Source organism: Bidens hawaiensis, unplaced genomic scaffold, assembly GCF_021521415.1.
Source record: "Bidens hawaiensis isolate Kalapana, Puna unplaced genomic scaffold, B.hawaiensis_p1.1 tig00001016_1, whole genome shotgun sequence".
Classification (NCBI taxonomy): domain Eukaryota; kingdom Viridiplantae; phylum Streptophyta; class Magnoliopsida; order Asterales; family Asteraceae; genus Bidens; species Bidens hawaiensis.
Genome location: NW_027491059.1, coordinates 116,120 through 133,891, shown reverse-complemented (window position 1 = coordinate 133,891; position 17,772 = coordinate 116,120). Strand labels below are relative to the sequence as shown.

Below are 17,772 nucleotides of genomic sequence, written 5' to 3'. Positions count from 1 at the left end.
CACAACGTACTTATTATGTCTTCCATGCGAGGACTTGGATAATTACGTGTCGACCCATAATTACCCTTATCGTCGGATGGTCCATATAATCTGTCCCATTGTGTGGGTTTAAAATATAGTAAGTCCTTATGTGAAAACTTTAGAATTCAAGAATGATAGACTAAACAGATCAAAATTTAACAAAGTAAAGAAACCAATCCTTAGGGTCAAGGATAAGCGAGAATATGAAATCATTGAAGTTTTAAAGATACAAATGATGTTTACCAAAAGAAAATGCGCGAAACTATTGAGAAGAATGAAACAACTAGAATAGCGGATGACATCAGTTGAAATCATGAACATGAAATAATAAAGTTAAGATTAACATGTTAAGTAAACGTAGCATTGAGCTACAAAATGTAAACACGTAAGTCGATAAGCATTGGGATGGAATAAACAAAACTTTTAGTAAAAGAATCAATTAAATTCTTGGAGTCAATAATGACTCGTTTAAACAAATCAAAATTTCCAATAAAATATCAATGTGAATAAATGCTACATTGAGATTAAGAATCACAAAATAATCAGAGTGAAACATTCGTCTCAAATTGATGAAACATTGAAATCAAGAATAAATAATTAAAATTTCAAGATCAACATAAAACATCGATCAAATTTATGAAATATTGAAATCAAGAATAACAAAATAACTCAAATAAAACCTTGGGAGGAAAGAGAGAGATACGTAGAAGATGGCCTACTTATTTATTAGAAGGTGAAGTGGAAACGATATTTTATGTCAGAAAGAGAGAGATACGTAGAAGATGGCAGTGGTGTGGGTGAATAATGATTTTGAAGATGAGCAGAGGAGATGATGACGGTGGTGTGTGAGTGGATCTTGGGGTCCAATAAAAACAAAGTACAGCTTCTAATGGACAACAGCAGAACATTTTTTATGCTTGAGTTACAGTCCCTAACGCAGCAACCCTCCCACAAATGTAATATTATAAATTTGTTTGGCATTCAATGGGTGGTACGGCGTAGGGGCGGTAGGAAGATATCAAGATTCACATAAAAAAATATAATAGTTAAAGATTTGGTTCATCTTTTAAGATTGTTTGAATTTATCTTAAATGTTTATTTAATTTAATTGAATTTAAAATTCTAGTTGAGTTTGGTTAGGACATACGGATCTATATTAATCTGTTAGTTTAGCAAATCGTAAGTCGGTGCGCATGTGTTTTGTTGTTCACGATACCCACTTCCAAATTGATACAAAACACCATATTTGAAATTAGTGGTTGATGTGTTGTTCAAGATTTTGTCCCAGATTGACTGGTTAAAAGAGTTTAAAAGGAAGGATCTTTGTATATAATCAGTCCAGCTGCAACGTAGGAAGACACGCAGCTATGCAATGAGCACAAAGCAAACTATTCTTTCGCCTTTTATTAAAGAATACCGTGTGTTCGTTGCGTAATTTAAATAGCATATGATTATTTTTTGAGAGTTCTTTTCTTTTTTAAAAGACTTCAACAAAACATAATTCCAATCTTTCTAAAAGTACAGTTTTCTATGCTTGACAACTACAAAAACATATGTTTTATAAACACCATTTTCATCTGTTGGTTCCAATCAGAGATAACGAAAATCCTTGGTAGATATCAAAATCAAAATGGGACTAGCGAGCCGGCTGCTCATATTAGTGAATCGACACTATTTTCAGTTTTTCACTGCTCATAAACAACATTTAAAAGAAAAAAAAATGCAAACACACACATATTTTGCAAAGATAAATAAACGAACTTTGATTCGAAATCAATAATTGATGAATTTAAAGATCTTAGAGGTCGTTGTGCTGAATTGTAATTCATCTTCCTTTGTTGTCTATCGTAAAAACTTGATGTTTATAGAGATTTTTGGTCTCTATTTGGTGTAAGAACTTAGTATTTATTTCTAATCATTTCGGTCCCCCAAGGTAAATGAATATGGCTGGTTAAAAGAGTTCAGAAGAAAGGATCTCTGTATATAATCAGTCCAGCTGCAATGGATGAAGACACGCAGCTATGCGATAAGCACAAAGCAAGCTATTCATTCGCCTTTTACTAAAGAATAATGTGTACTCGTTGCATTCAAATAGCATAAGCCAACTTTTGGAGAGTTCTTTTCTTGTTGAATAGACTCCCAACAAAACACAATTCACAATTCCAATATTTTTTTTAAGTGCAGTTTTTTGTTGGTCACTGGAATTTAATTTGAATATATTTTCATCTAACATTGTGTTTTTTCGTTTGTTTTTGTCATTGTGTCTTTTTTCCTTAACATTGTGTCTTTTTGACTCCTTTTTTAAAGAGAAAGATGGGTTAAACGTTTTAGTTTTTTTTTTAAACTTTTTTATTTACATTTTGAGTTATGATTTTTTTACTTTCTTTTAATTTCTTTTTTTTGAGGTTTTTTTTCTCACAAATATTTCTCACAATTCTCATTTTTATTTTAACTTTTTGCATAAATTTGCATGTATATAGTTCGTTCTAAATACGTGTTTTCCTTTACATAATCCATAAATTTTTTTCATTGTCTTTAACTTTGATATTAATATTACTAAATATATTTTAGAAAATTCGAGGTGTTACAAAAGTTTTGTTCTAGTTTTTATATATCTATAATATATACAAACGAAGACCCTAAAATCTTATGTGTCGTGATGTGGTCGCTCCCTCTTTTTATGGAAGCCACCAGATTGTTTGATTTTTAAATGGAGGTCTCTCATTATTTAACCCAAATTCATGGGTATGGGTCTTACTAAAACCAGATAGCTCTTAAACGGGCTATAACATTTCATTAAATTAAAAATTAATTTTACCAATTATTTGATATGAAAATCCTATAAAATAGGGATATACTAAAATTTAATATCCAATTTAAAAAGAAAAAAGATATTATTTATAATTAATAAACAATTTTATAGTAAAAAAACATGAGCGATTCATGGGTCACCAAATCCAGATAACTTTTAAACGGGTTGTAACATATCATTTATTTATGAAACACTTTCACCATCAAACCCTAAGTAAATTATTCACTTTCTTACAATAAATAAAATTAAAATCCAAATATACATATATAAATATTAAAAACGAATAATGTAAAATAACCCTCGTAATACGGGGGATATGTGACATTCGTCAATTTTCGATTCGTGTTCATATTGTAAACCCGACCCGTTGGGTCGTTTCGATGTATTAAATATATTTTAATAAAGTGATTCCCGATATTTAATGTTCATTATTCGTTGTTCGTTGTTTATAAATTTCCGAACCTTAGCGTTAATCGAGCCGCGCGAGTAAAACGCGTAAATAATCAAAACCGAAAACTTTATAATTTAATTATAAAGTTTGGGTTAAAAATGTAAACTTCAAATACTTATTTAAAACTTAAAAGAACTTAAATTATCTTTAAATGGTTATTGAAACTTGAGGGACCAGAAATGAAAATAATTCAAATTATATTATTAATATACCAAACCCTAGCCGCCTCCTTTCATTGTTCGTTTTTCCGGCGGGGCCTCCGGCCACCGGAATCCGGCGCCGGAGGTGGCCGCCACCCCCTTAAAACACATTTTTTTTCCAAATTAAATATATAAAAACGATTCGCCATCAACACTAAACAATAATTAACTATTTAATTGCGTTTAACATCCGTAAATCACCCCGTAATCGTTGCCGGAAAATCCGGATAATCAAATCAAGGCATTTAACGTTTAGACGCTCCGATTAGTTGTATAAATAGGGACCTAAGCCTTGTTACAACTCGCTCATAACCTTCTTTCCCTCTAATTCTCTCTACAATAGTCGTAATAATCCGGCAAAGCTTCGGCTCCGGCGAGTTCTTGTTCTTCACCAAATCAACACCTTTTGAGGTAATTGTAACATGTTTTTGATTAGTTTTGATCCAATAAACAAAAACCCTATACTAATTTAAACACACATGAAACAGAAACTGAGATTGAATTATTAGGGTTTATGTTCTTCATGTGAAGAAGATGAACCTGAAGTATTATATATATATATAATGATTCTTAACTCTTAAACGAATATCCTTCTAGTTCAACTGGTTAAACTCAACTCCTCGCAACCATGAGACCCGGGTTCGAAACCCGGGTCATGCTCATTTTTTGGTTTAATAAACTGTATTGTTATTATTATTATTATTAAAATCCATTTCAAAGCTAATGGTATATTTAAGTATTAAAAACCATACTATAAACGAATATTGTCACCAGAGAAGTTGGATAATACCCAGAACTTATACCACCAAGACCCGGGTTCGAAACCCGGGTCAATCGCATATTTTTTTTATTAAACATTTTTCCAATTTATTATTAATTAATAAATCATTTTAATCAATTAATAATCATAATAAATTTATAAAAACCTTTTTAAATTAAATAAAAATTATGTAAATTAACTATAAAATATATCCCACCATTTACATATAAATATCAAGTTTCTCGTTTTCATAAGTCGTTATTAAAAATCGTGTAATAATCGCAAAGTAAACTTTAATTCTCTAAAAATCGTTTTGTTAAAGCAACAATTATATTTTCGACTTGTAAACAATAGTTCAAGCTTTTCGAACATATAAACTTTGTTTTCTCGCCATTAAAGTGCTTAAATTGTACTAATAACCAAGTTGTCGTTAAAACATAAATAATAATATAATAATCTAAGAGCCATAAGATTCGTAATAAAATAATAACTATCTTCTAAAACTATCATACAATTAAACAACCTTAAAATCCCGATGGAATAGCCGTTAAAAGTTATGTTTATTCTTATTTATAGTTCGTACGGATTGATTGCTTCGGTTCCTTTGACGCCTCCAAGTTATTCTTATTCCTTTTTCACTTCAATTACTAAGGTGAGTTTTTCACCACCCCGTTTTAATGTTTTAATGTTTTGGGGTAGCATATGTATCCTTATAAAGATTCAAGTGTTATTTCTTCTATTACAAAACTACAATTCGTATATGGACTTGTGTGTTACTTGTATTACTTGCACGAATATTACTTGCACGATTGGGAAGCCTCATTAAGTATGATCATACGCCCCCCTTTGCACTCTGGTCCATTTGTATCGAGTGGAAAATGGCCTCATTATACAAGTACGTTGGTTGTTACCAATTGGAAAGGACCTTACTTGCGCGATTATCCAAGTACGTTGGTTGTACCAACTGGAAAGGACTTACTTGCTCGTTTATCACATGTCTATGAATTGTATGGTTTTTATGTACGTATTTAAACCGTGGAAACTCACCAGCTATATTTATAGCTGACCATATTTTATACATATGTTACAGGTACCGTGATTAGAGGTTGAAGTATTGAAGACACTTAGATTACTTAGGGTATTTCAATAAAAGAACTATTGTTATGGTTATGTTTTGGTTTGAACTTGTATTGTTACTTTTAAACTTGTGTTACTTGGCTTATTAAATGAATTAATGTTATTATGGTCACTTAATAGTGCCACGTGAGTTTGAGCAATCTGTACGTCACACTCGGGCGTTTCCGCTTAAGCCGGGTTGTTACAGGATAAAATCTTGTAAATAACAAATTATAAATGTCGTATTCTATCTTCATAAATTTAAAAAGAATTCTAATATTTTATTAACCAAATATACAATTGCATTTATTAACTTAAATTAGTTTGAATTCACACACATTTAAAGTTGGCACCATATTTCCAATAACCGAAATCAAACCGTTGTAATGAAAATCTAAAACCGAAACCTTAGTTATAGGTTTGGTTTAGCTTATAACAGAACCGAATCGACTCATGCTCGTCAATCCTTGTATGTTATATTACATTGTGTTTTCTTATGATGTCGTAGATATCATATCGTATCACAACATGTTACATTTATCAAATTACCTTAAATTCATATATAATAGAAGGTGAATATAATAGATTTATTAAATTACCTTAAAATTGTACTAGGAGGTGAATATAATAGATTTATTAAATTACCTTAAAATTGTACTAGGAAGTGAATATATAACAAAATTTATTAAATTACCTTAAACTTATACTAGAAGGTGAACATATAATAGATTTATAAAATTACCTACCTAGAATTCATACTAGGAGATGAATATATAATTGATTTATTAAATTATTTTAAACTCATACTAGGAGGTGAATATATTAATAGATTTATCAAATTATCTTAAATTCAAACTAGGAGATGAATTTTTAATAGATTTATTAAATTATCTTAATTTATACGTACTAGGAGGTGAATATATAATAGATTTATTAAATTACCTTAAATTCATACTAGGAGGCGCATATATAATAGATTTATTAAATTACCTTAAATTCATACTAGGAGACTGCATATTCTATCTACTACATTTAGAATTTATTACAAACCAATTTTCTAACCTTTTTCAAAATACCTTTATTTTAATTCATTGTAAACTTATTTTCCAGCCTTTTTCAAATTATCTTTATTTTAATTTAAAATTGTTAATTTTACGTCGTTTCAAATAAAAGGGCATACCATTTTGTTTTTAATAGAATACTAGATGCATGGTTTTTATTAAATTATACCAATCAAAGTTCACTCTCATTGCGTTGCTTTCCCACGACATTTGCTAAAACATATTTCTCTCAACCGTCGTGTCCTTTATAATTTCTTAAATAACTACTTTTTAACTGTAAAAACCTATAACCGCCGCCCCTACAATCCTATAAATACATCTCCCCACCCACCCCATATTCATCCATTACCATGGCCATGCATGGTGAAAGGAGGCGATCACAACAGCATGATCTTGCCATCATCTTTTGCACCACCGCCAACATATTTGCATCCAATCACCATCACAACGGATGTTGGAGCGATGGGGTTGATGAACCGGTACCGAAAAACTACACGACACCGACGAACTGCCACCGAAAAGCCACAAGACCCCGAACCATAAACGATTCCCGCTGGCAGAGAATGATGGAGAATTTTACTGCCTCTGCTTGAGTGAATATAATATGTGAATTCATACTCTTCCGTTGTAGGATGACGATGCCAAAATGCGCATATATTAGTTGAACCATTATTTTAGTAAAATTCATACTCAATTTTCAAATTATTTACAACATGATCTTAACTTTTGTCACGCACATTTGCTTGATTTTATCATAACCTGTTTGATCAGAAAAAATGTGACATCAAATATTTAAAACATCGTATTATATCAGGGTTGTCATTTAGAATTTTTAAAGCATTATATATAGTTATATCAGAATTATAATATGCAAACTGTAGTTTATTATATAAAAGTTAATGCATATATAATCTGTTTGATTTTATATTTTGTAAGTGGCAACGAAAGTGACATAAAATAATTGAATAATTTTTAAAGTTTTTATATTTTAAGAAGTATTTTCAAATGAGCACCAAAAATGTTACGACCCCATACCCCTTTCATAGAAGCATACGCTTTCCCTTCGATATTTGCTTGCCTACATAAAGCAACGCCATTTGCATTTTTGAAGAACTTGAAAAACAAAATACGTCTTTACACACAAATTTGTTTTTTAATCTCTCTCATTTATACACCAAAAATAAAATTAATTTGTTGCTCGATGAGAAATTTTAGTTTTTATTCTCTTTATAAACCATTTACCCAAGACCCGTATACTCAAATCCATGACCCGTTTAATTACTTGAACCTCAAATAACGATTTAAACTTGGAATTGAATCTTGATTGTGATTGTTCTTACTATTATCGGCCTAACCGTCGTGGTTAATTTAGAAACAAAATCAAATATCACCCGTAATTGATATATTTATGAACCGACCTAGACCTAAAATTGATTATATATTCTAGGCTTAACCATACTTCAATTAATCGTGTCTGCACGTTCCTAACATTATCGTGAACCAAACCCCTAGACTTAATTGTAGCAACTTTGGCCGTCCACCCCTGTTCGTCGTCCTTGACCGCAGGCGATGATTGGATCAAATTAGCCTGTGTTTACTCGTCGAGGTATGTAATAAGTTATATGTTTCAGATCTTCTTGGTATGCTTTACAAAACCCCTAAGTCAATTTAAACAAAAGTTAAACGGATTGAACGATTGCAGGTTTAGGATTTAAAATCAATTTGGGACTAATCAGGTTCTGTATTTGTTGATTAGTTTTCATTCCATTAACAACTGACACATTAGTCCAGTTGGCTGGTGTGTGTGTGTTCCCTTCTGTGTCGGCCAAACACTCGGGTTCGATTCCCAGCAGCCCTATTTTTGGTATTCCTTTTTATTTTGATTATTTTAACCTATTATAATTAATATTTATTAATAAATAAACAATATTTTTGTTACACCGACATCATAAAGTTAACTTTTCGTGTCGACTAGTGTCGTTACAAGTTTTAGTGTGTGTGTATATATATATATATTTCTTATTAGTAATAAATCGTTATTATCTTACTTAAAACCGACACCAATATTGATGATTATCGTTGTTAAAACATCTTTATAAGTTTGCTCATATTTACTATATATATATATATTATAATTTATATATAAACATGTATATATATATGTATGTATTATTTTTAAACAAAAACTATGATAAACATAATAAACATATTAAAAGTATAATTATATATTTGTCGTTGGTTTCGTTAAAAGATTTTAAGATATAAATTTATAATAATTATATATCTAAACGTTTATTATTATCGTAGGTCTTAACTCGTATTTATTTAATTAATTACTCGTAAACCCGATTTTTATGACAAATAATGATTTTATAATTAAATAATAACAATAATCCGTAGAGATCAAACGTTCAATCCATAACATATCAAACCATAATTGTAACTCAAAACGCATCGAAATCCTAAATTCATTATACATATTATATCATTATAATTCACTCGTATTATCATCTAATTAGGATTCTTGTCGGTTATTTTCGAGGAGTGTGATTATCGTTCTTGTCGTATTCATTTCCATTTGGCTTAATCGATCAGGTGAGTTTGATCATTCCCCTTTTTATACACTGTTTTCAAACGTTTTGGGGACATATGCGTACTTACTCATATTTTCTATTCTATATATATACTCAAAATCGCAAATATAATTGTTGTGTGAATATCAGTTGAATGCTATTTGCTAATTGTTACATGCTTAATTGTTTACTTGATAACGTTTCGGAGAGGTCCACCATATCCCCTGTACAGGGTTCTCATTAGTATGATCATACGACCGTCTTAGTAACCAGAGCCCGATTCGCTTGGCAAAGGTAAACCGACAATTTAGTCATTGTAATCAATGCCCGATTCGCTTGGCAACGATTCATTGGCACACGAATATACTTGATTGGTTTGTTAAGGTTTAATTGATTATTACCATATAGATTGGTTTGCGCATTTATCATTATCATTTATCAACTATATACATATATATGCTATTATTTAATGTTACAAAATTGGTGATCATCTCACTCAACATGTGTTGTTAACAAACTCCATTTTCTACGTATATACAGGTTGCTTAGATTGAAGTATGGATATATAGTCAAGACCATAGGTTATATTGAAGACAAACTTAAATTTAATTGATTGTATTTATTTAATTGAATTGTTTTGTTGTATTTGATTATTGTGTGTACATTTGAATTAAAATAATTAATTAGATATTGTCACATTTTATTTATGATAGTATCTTCGAGCTGTCAGCAATCGGATCACACCCCGGCATTTCCGCTTTAGGTTGGGGTGTGACACAAGATGATTTCGGATATCATGACCTCACCTACAACGGCCCTGAATATTTCCTTCATTTCTGCGAGAATGTTGCTCGTACCACAACCTTTTATGCAAATTTTTGGTGTGGAATTAAAAAAGGTGGCCTTTGGTTGTACAATGATGATGTTGCTACTTTTCTCGGATCAGGCCCCCTTACAGCCAATGATATTTATTGGACGGTAAAAGAAGAAGGATTTTGGTTATCTAATTATAGAGATGGTCATGATGGAAAATTTTGGGCTGAATGGTGAAGTAACTGTTAACGACTATTGTTATTCATATTCATAATACTAGTAATAAAATGGTTATTATTTTTAATTTGTTGTTTGTTTATCAAATTTTATTAAACTAAATTTATATGTTTGAGTTTGGATCAACATATATATTATGAATCAGAATCAAGACAAAACTAAAATGACAGCTTTTTACGATAAAGTATATTATCTTTTGACTGATTATGATAAAATTAATATATGTTTAATCCCATCAAGTAAATAACCCTTAAGTTCGGCCTTTCGTGTCTCAATAACCGAATGATTTTGTTTAGTTTTTATAGAGGTAGGGTAGTAAAGCTATCCGCAAACCAGGAAATATACCTCTCAGGTCCCCAACACAACCGTGGATTACTATTGAGCATTTGCGAAAGGAACCCGCGGGCCACACAAAGGACCCAACGCGTGCAAGACCCTCACGTGATATGGAAGAGCAGTTGTAACAAACTACTTCTAGAAGGATTTCCCAACATTCCCTGATAGTGACACCAGCCAATGGAATGACACCTGATAACCGTCCCCAACGTGGCCAGGCTGTCACATCCAATATGCGCTCAACACGTGTCCATTCAGGTAGACATGGAATATCTTGATAGTGACAACCCCATCAATCACCTTCCCTCCACCTTTGGCTATAAATACTTGAATTATCTCCATGAGGTATTCATTTACTCCCACACGTTCAGATCAATTACTTGTATTTGTACTTATTTCCGATAAGGACTGTACTTATTCTCACGCCGGAGGGTGGTTACGGGAAGACCTCCCATCGTGTCCTTCCCGTGACGAGACTCACGGTGTTCGGTTTTGCAGGCAGTTGATCTGAATCTGACCTCGTCAAACAATCAGTAGACTCACACTTGGGAAAACGTAGCTTCGAACTATCCAGTTTGATTATGTGCTTCTTCATTGGCGTCGTCTGGTTTCAGCTAGAATTTACGGTTTTTTGAAAGATTTTTGAAGTTTTTTGTGATATGAAAGATGAGTCAGAACCAACAATTGCCGACAGCACTCCGGCGAGAGGACGAAGGACCGAAACCCTCGAAGATCCAGTCTTCGAAGCTGGACGAATTTTGGTGGAACCTCGCCAAAACAATCGAACTCCGGTTCTGGAAGACAGAACCGGAGAGTTCCCCGGGTTTGAAGATGTTGAACCTCGGCGGACCACTCGAACTCAGGTTTTGGAAGACAGAACCAGAAAGCTTTCCAGATTTGAAGGTGACGAAACACTAGTTCTTCACCAACCATTATGAAATATTGAAATAAAAAATAACAAAATAACTCGAACAAAATATCTTCAGACTTATGCTCCTAATAAATAAGTAGGCCACTTATATTCTGGCTTATTATTGGTGGAGTATGTTAACCTTAACTTTTTAGTAATTAATTTATTTAAAATTTGTAAAGTAGAAATTCAAAGGGATAGATGTTAAAAGAATGCCATATGGCAAAGTTATGAATCACAAAATAAGTTGTCACATAGGATGAAGATGCTCTAGAGAATGCCATGTGTATTTAGATATTTCTTTTATTAGTATAAATAAATAATAAAATATAAGTAAGAAGATTATTATTATTATATGGTTTGAAGAAATATGTAATTTCAAAGTTTAGGAAGGAGAAATATGTAAATGTCCCTTATTATTATTATTATAATTGTTTATGGTTGATATATGATTATTGATGTTTAGTAATTCTGTGTGTTCAATCGGTTTAGGTTTATGTTGGCCTGAACAATTTGTTACCAGTTGCTAGATAATTGATTATATGATTTTTTGATTAGATTGAATACGATAAAACATATAATTGCAAAGTTTAGGAAGGAGAAATATGTAAATGTCCCTTATTATTATTATTATTATTTAAAGAAATATGTAATTTCAAAGTTTAGGAAGGAGAAATATGTAAATGTCCCTTATTATTATTATTATTATTATTATTATTATTATTATTATTATTATTATTATATGGTTTGAAGAAATATGTAATTTCAAAGTTTATGAAGAAGAAATATGTAAATGTCCCTTATTATTATTATTATTATTATGGGTTGGACTCAAATAAAAGGTTTGATTTTCTTAGGAAGGATGACATTTTCGTCCACTACTTTAATATCAAAAACCATTTAATTTAACCTCAAAACCTAGTTACTTTAATCACAAAACCCACTTGCATCTTCACTCATTTCCTACGACTCCCATCACTCCATCGCCCACCGACACCACAGCCGTCACCCACCGCCACAACCTTGTTGGAAAAATTGCCAGAAAATTTCACCGGAAAGTTGCCAGAAATTCACCGGAAAGTCGTCGGAAATTTTCGCCAGAAAAGTCGTCGGAATTTTTTTGGCCGGAAAGTTGCCGGGAATTTTTAGCCGGAAAGTCACCGAAAAATAGTCGTCGCCGGAAAAAACAGAATGGAAAAACATTATGAAAAAACACAATGTAAAAAACACAATAAAAAACATAATTGTATAACACAATTTGATAAAAACACAATTATTTGTAAAACACAATTTGTAAAAAACCCACTAATTTTTTTTTATTTTTATATAACAATATGGTACTCACATAAAAAAACACTCGTTATTATGGTGATTTTATTTTTTTTAAATGTCGTGTAAAAAGTTATGGACGCTTTAAAACAATAAATGTGGTATCCCTATTAGGGCTGTCCAAACCGCTCGACTCTCGAACTTGCTCGCTCGAAAAATGCTTGCTCGTTTTTCGCTCGATTGTAAACGAGCCGCTCTGCTCGGTTCGGTTTGTAAACGAGCCAAGCAATGAGCAAATGTCTGCTCGGTTCGATCCAGCTCGAATATTTTTAATTTATTTTATATATAATTATATATGAACAAATATATAAATATATATAGACAATACACATAAAATATAAGTCTACAATTTTTTAACCCTTTAAAAATTTTCCAATCCCATCAATTTTATAGTTTTATCAGTTCGATTCAAGTTTTCAGAATACTAAAAGTTTGTTTACATGTTCATTATATCTCACTTCAAACTTATTTCTCCTAAAAATTTACAACATATTATACGTTTGTCTAAAAACTACTAATTTGTTTACAAAATATATTACTTACAGCCTTCAAACTTGTTTTTTATTGAAAATTTTAAAGTGAAAAAGAAATTAAAAAAATGCTCGAAATCGCTCGATGTTTGATCGAAAAATGCTCGGTTCGATTTTGACTCGTTTCCTTTTTCGCTCGGTTCGAATTTCAGCCGTTCAGTTCAGTTGTAAACGAGCCAAGCAACGAGCAAGCCTTCGCTCGGTTTCGCTTGGCTCGTGAACAACCCTAATCCCTATTATGTCATTCCCCTTATCTGACACTTGATTTCACTTATAAACTAATCTCAACCATCCATTTTCAAAATTTATGGACTAGATTACTTCTTATCATTCCTACAAAAAGCATACTTCTTCTTCTTCTTCTTCTTCTTAACTAACAATTACTTCACCACTCAGCCCAAAGTTTTCTGTCATGACCATCTCTATGATTAGATAACCAAAAACCTTCTTCTGTTACCGTCCAGTAAATATCATTGACTGTAAACGGATTCGATCCGAGAAAAGTACCAACTTCATCATCGAACAACCAAAGGCCACCCTTTTTTGTTCTACACCAGAAATTTGCATAAAAGGTTGTGGTACGACCAACATTCTCGCAGAAATGAAGCAAGTATTCGGGGCCATTATAGGTGACGTTATGATATTTGTAATCATCTTTTTCCGAAACTAAATGGAATCTCAACACCGTATCACTAGTAGGTACGATAGCGTTAGAGACATGGAGATTCCAAGATATGGTAAATGGCACTATACACTTCTTGCCCTTGGTTATGCAAAAGAAGTAGTGGGCACATATCAGCCAGAGTAATAAAACCTTTTTCATTTTCATGTCCAAGCTAACTAGAAGGATTATATGAGATTGGTTTCAAATAGAGAGGTAACTCTTGTCTGTTATATACATATATTCTTTTAAATTTTTTTTTTTAATAATCGAAGTTTTATATAATCTTTTAAATGTGGTGTTTTGAACAAATTTATGATAAGTAATTAAGAATTGAAACAGTGTAAATAAATTCTTTTAATTGTATATTAATTGATTTTAATAGTAGGCAAATTATTAACTAGTCTAACACATATTATTGTCATGATCAGTTACTTACTTGAATGATAACTAGCTAGGTTAGCGTCCCCTGTAACACACGGATGAAAATATAGGAAACGTCAAATATACATATATGAATTACATAATGAACATTATAGTTTTATAAATTATAAGGTATTACATAATGAATATTAATGAATGAGTAATTACATATTTCCTAAAATTATACATAAATTAGTAAGAATAATTTGTATTTGTAATTAAAAAGAATTCAAAATGGATGTAGTGAATCTATACCTATTAAGGAAAAGAGAAGGTTAGAATCAATTCATTCTACTTGAGTTGGCAAGTCACAAACATTTTATAAAAACAATGTATTGAGTTTGATTTCCACCAACATATTTTTCATTTTATCATTCCGGTTCAAAACTGTAAAAATGGAACAATTTATTTTAATTAAACCAAAATAGATAATAAGTGGAATTTATTAAACTGGAAACCTGTAGATTTGATATCCTGTGAAGGGACTAGTTGAATGTTATATGAACAACAGGTTTTTTTTAATAGTATAGTTAAATTATTATGACAAGAAGCTTTTGTTTAAATTCCTAAATTTTGCAGTAGCAGTAGTAACAATAACAATAACAATAACAATAACAATAACAGTAACATGTCCATTGATAACTCCCATATATTATCAAGTTAATAATAACTTAAAAACCTTGATTACAATCTCTCTTCTCATATGAATAACTCTAACTTGATAACATATATTTATAGACTCACCCACACATGGTGAACAAGAAAACTAATCAAATCTTAATCATCCCTAAAACTCTCCGATTTGTGAGTGGGCTTGTCCCAAAATTAGCAACATTTACTTCTCAATGGATAGTAGATTCAGTCATATTAGAAGCCGTAGTCTCATCTTTTCTCTATCTACGAATTAGGGCGGATTTTAAACATATAATATGGATAGACCGGAGAATTTTGAAAATAATTTGGATTGGCCGGACTTAATACACACACACACATATATCTTTTTTTTTATTTTTTTAGAAAATTTATACTAATGAACGACAAAGCTGGGTGGGCCGTGACCCGCATTGGCCCACACTAAGATCCGACAGTGCCTAGGATTTTCGCTAGTCAGATGCAAATAGTGTTTTTAAAACATATGTTTTCTAGTTGTCAAGCGTACATATTCAAAATACATTTATCCACAGTGATCCTTCAGTGAACAAAAGAAAACTATAAATTAAAAAAAAATTAAAACTATGATTTGTTGGGAGTCTTATAAAAAAAAGAGCTCTCTAAAATATTTTAGAACAACGAACACACGGTATTCTTTAGTAAAACGCGAAAGAATAGTTCGCTTTGTGCTCATTGCATAGCTGTGTGTCTTCCTCCATCGCAGCTGGGCTGATTATACTCAAAGATCATTCCATCCAAACTATTTTAACTAGCTGTAGAGGTAGGTATTAATCCACTAAGAGCGAGGAGGCAACCCCTCCGTGACCGTGAACAACCAACGGAAAGAAACCTCAAGAAATATGACCAAACATAACCACCCGCAGGGAAGAATACCTTCCTCGGAAAAACACGTAAGTCTCCCGCGGGAGGATACACAAGTCTTCTGCGGGATGAACACTTGGTAATCTACAATGAAAGAAGACCGACAAAAGACTTGTTGTGACTAAGCACAGGTCAGCACGTGATAAGGAAGGGAGATCCAATCATAGGCCTAGCCCTGCACTAACCACGAACGCACGATGGACCAATGAAAAAGGGCCAACGCGGTACCTGCCCATCACAAGGATTTTCGTAGGCTAGCTGGACGACCAATCAGGAGTCAGTATCATGCATAGCAATGAGAATAGAAGGTTCCATTGAGTGAGACAGCTGGTCCAATCATCCTTCCTCCCCATTCGGCTATAAATACCAAGTGTAGAACACGGTAAAAGGATCTGATTTCCTCTTGTTATGCAATTAGTATCTGAAAGATGAAATTGAACACAAAAGAATGAAGAACTGATCAACTTATTATAATTGGAACCAACGGATTACAAGAATTGAAAAACTGAATACAAACTATGAACCCTAATTAAGAGTTTTATCCCCAATTCTGGTTGTTACATTCCTAACGACTTAACTTTCTATATTTACACATATAGCCCTTCAAGTTCTGTAACATCATTAAAACCTAATAGAAACCTATAATACTCTTAACTAAACTATGAGAATAGTTCAGTTTCAGTCCCTGCACTAATATGTCTAATACTTTGTCAACTTCTGATTAACGTTTTAACACCTCTCATTCTCCCTAAGAATATTGATCATTTACAATACCGATTCTCACGCCAGAGGGTGGCTACGAGAAGATCCCCTTATTCCCCTTCTCGTAACAAGCTCACGGTGTTTTGTTTTGCAGGCCTACAGCCGTCAGAGACTTGAATAGTTGTCATTACAGTCATCGGAAAACATCAAGCTAAGCCCACCCGGGGTTAGATTGGGTGTTTATCACACTCGGGGAAGACATTAAGCTAAGCCTACCCAGGGTTAGCCTAGTGTTTCTTCACCAGCCAATGTGGGTACTGTAATCTTTTGGTCTTAAAATTGTAAACCAATATTAAGCACATCATGGTGACATATGTTTCGAAGATTAGTGATCATAGACAACACATTAACCACTTATTTCAAATATAGAGCTTTGTATCAGCATATAGCTAGCGCCCACTCTTGCTTATATTTTTCAATCGATCCGCAAGTCTGGTGGTCATTTAATCGAACCAGATCCGTTTGATTTTCATCTCGTGTGAATTTTTTTTCAAGGGGAGGTGAGAAATTCTTTGAACATTATATTGATCGTTTTTTAAACACGATACTTTTCTTTAGATGCTGTTAATTGATTTTGTACCTGCCCTAAGGCTAAGGGGAGAACTATATTTTTTGTGCATTTTCTTTTTTAAGACAAACGAATTTTCTTTCAAGGCACAAATCCATTTTTTCGTTATGAGCCAAACAAGAACGTTTAATAAACTATACCATTGAAGACGGCTCGGTTAAAATTATAAGATTTTATTATTATTTTTTTTTGTGAAAAGAGTAGTTTATTGCTTGGTTTAATTTGGTGGTGGTTATGATCTTATGCTCTAGAACAACGGTAGAGTTGTTAGTTAAATTACAAGTGATTTTAAAGTTAAACCCACTTTTGTGTTGGGTTGGACACACCATTGTAATCACACGGTAATTCATTATGCGTTAATTGTAATGTTAGATGTTCTTCATACCCATTATTGCTTTTCTAATAAAACGTCATTTACAAAATATAGTAGTGCTACACTTAAGTACTTAACAATAAGTCAATAAAATGTAGATTTTATGGTAAAAGTTTTATAAGTAATAATAAAATATACAAAAGTTGTTAATAGTTAAGGAAGCTCTTCGTTAATTGTAATTTTGCAGTATAATAATAATAATAATAATATCATGAGAAGAAGCTTTTGTTTAAATTCTTAGATTTTATGGTAAAAGTTTTATGAGAGTGGCTCTTTCTTTTGGTTGGATTGTTGGGTTGGGGA

General features: G+C 32.0%; 2 non-coding genes and 1 pseudogene across 2 annotated transcripts; 2 read left to right on the top strand and 1 right to left on the bottom strand.

Moving 5' to 3' along the window:
• Positions 1–1,383: 1,383 nt before the first annotated feature.
• LOC143552345 (U5 spliceosomal RNA) lies at positions 1,384–1,507 on the top strand. Its single transcript, XR_013138639.1, has one exon. It is a non-coding gene; the product is annotated as a U5 spliceosomal RNA (small nuclear RNA).
• A 531-nt stretch (positions 1,508–2,038) lies between these two features.
• Positions 2,039–2,154, top strand: LOC143552418 (U5 spliceosomal RNA). Its single transcript, XR_013138649.1, has one exon. It is a non-coding gene; the product is annotated as a U5 spliceosomal RNA (small nuclear RNA).
• Positions 2,155–15,482: 13,328 nt separating this feature from the next.
• On the bottom strand, positions 15,483–15,586 carry LOC143552395 (U5 spliceosomal RNA; annotated as a pseudogene).
• Between the last annotated feature and the right edge of the window lie 2,186 nt (positions 15,587–17,772).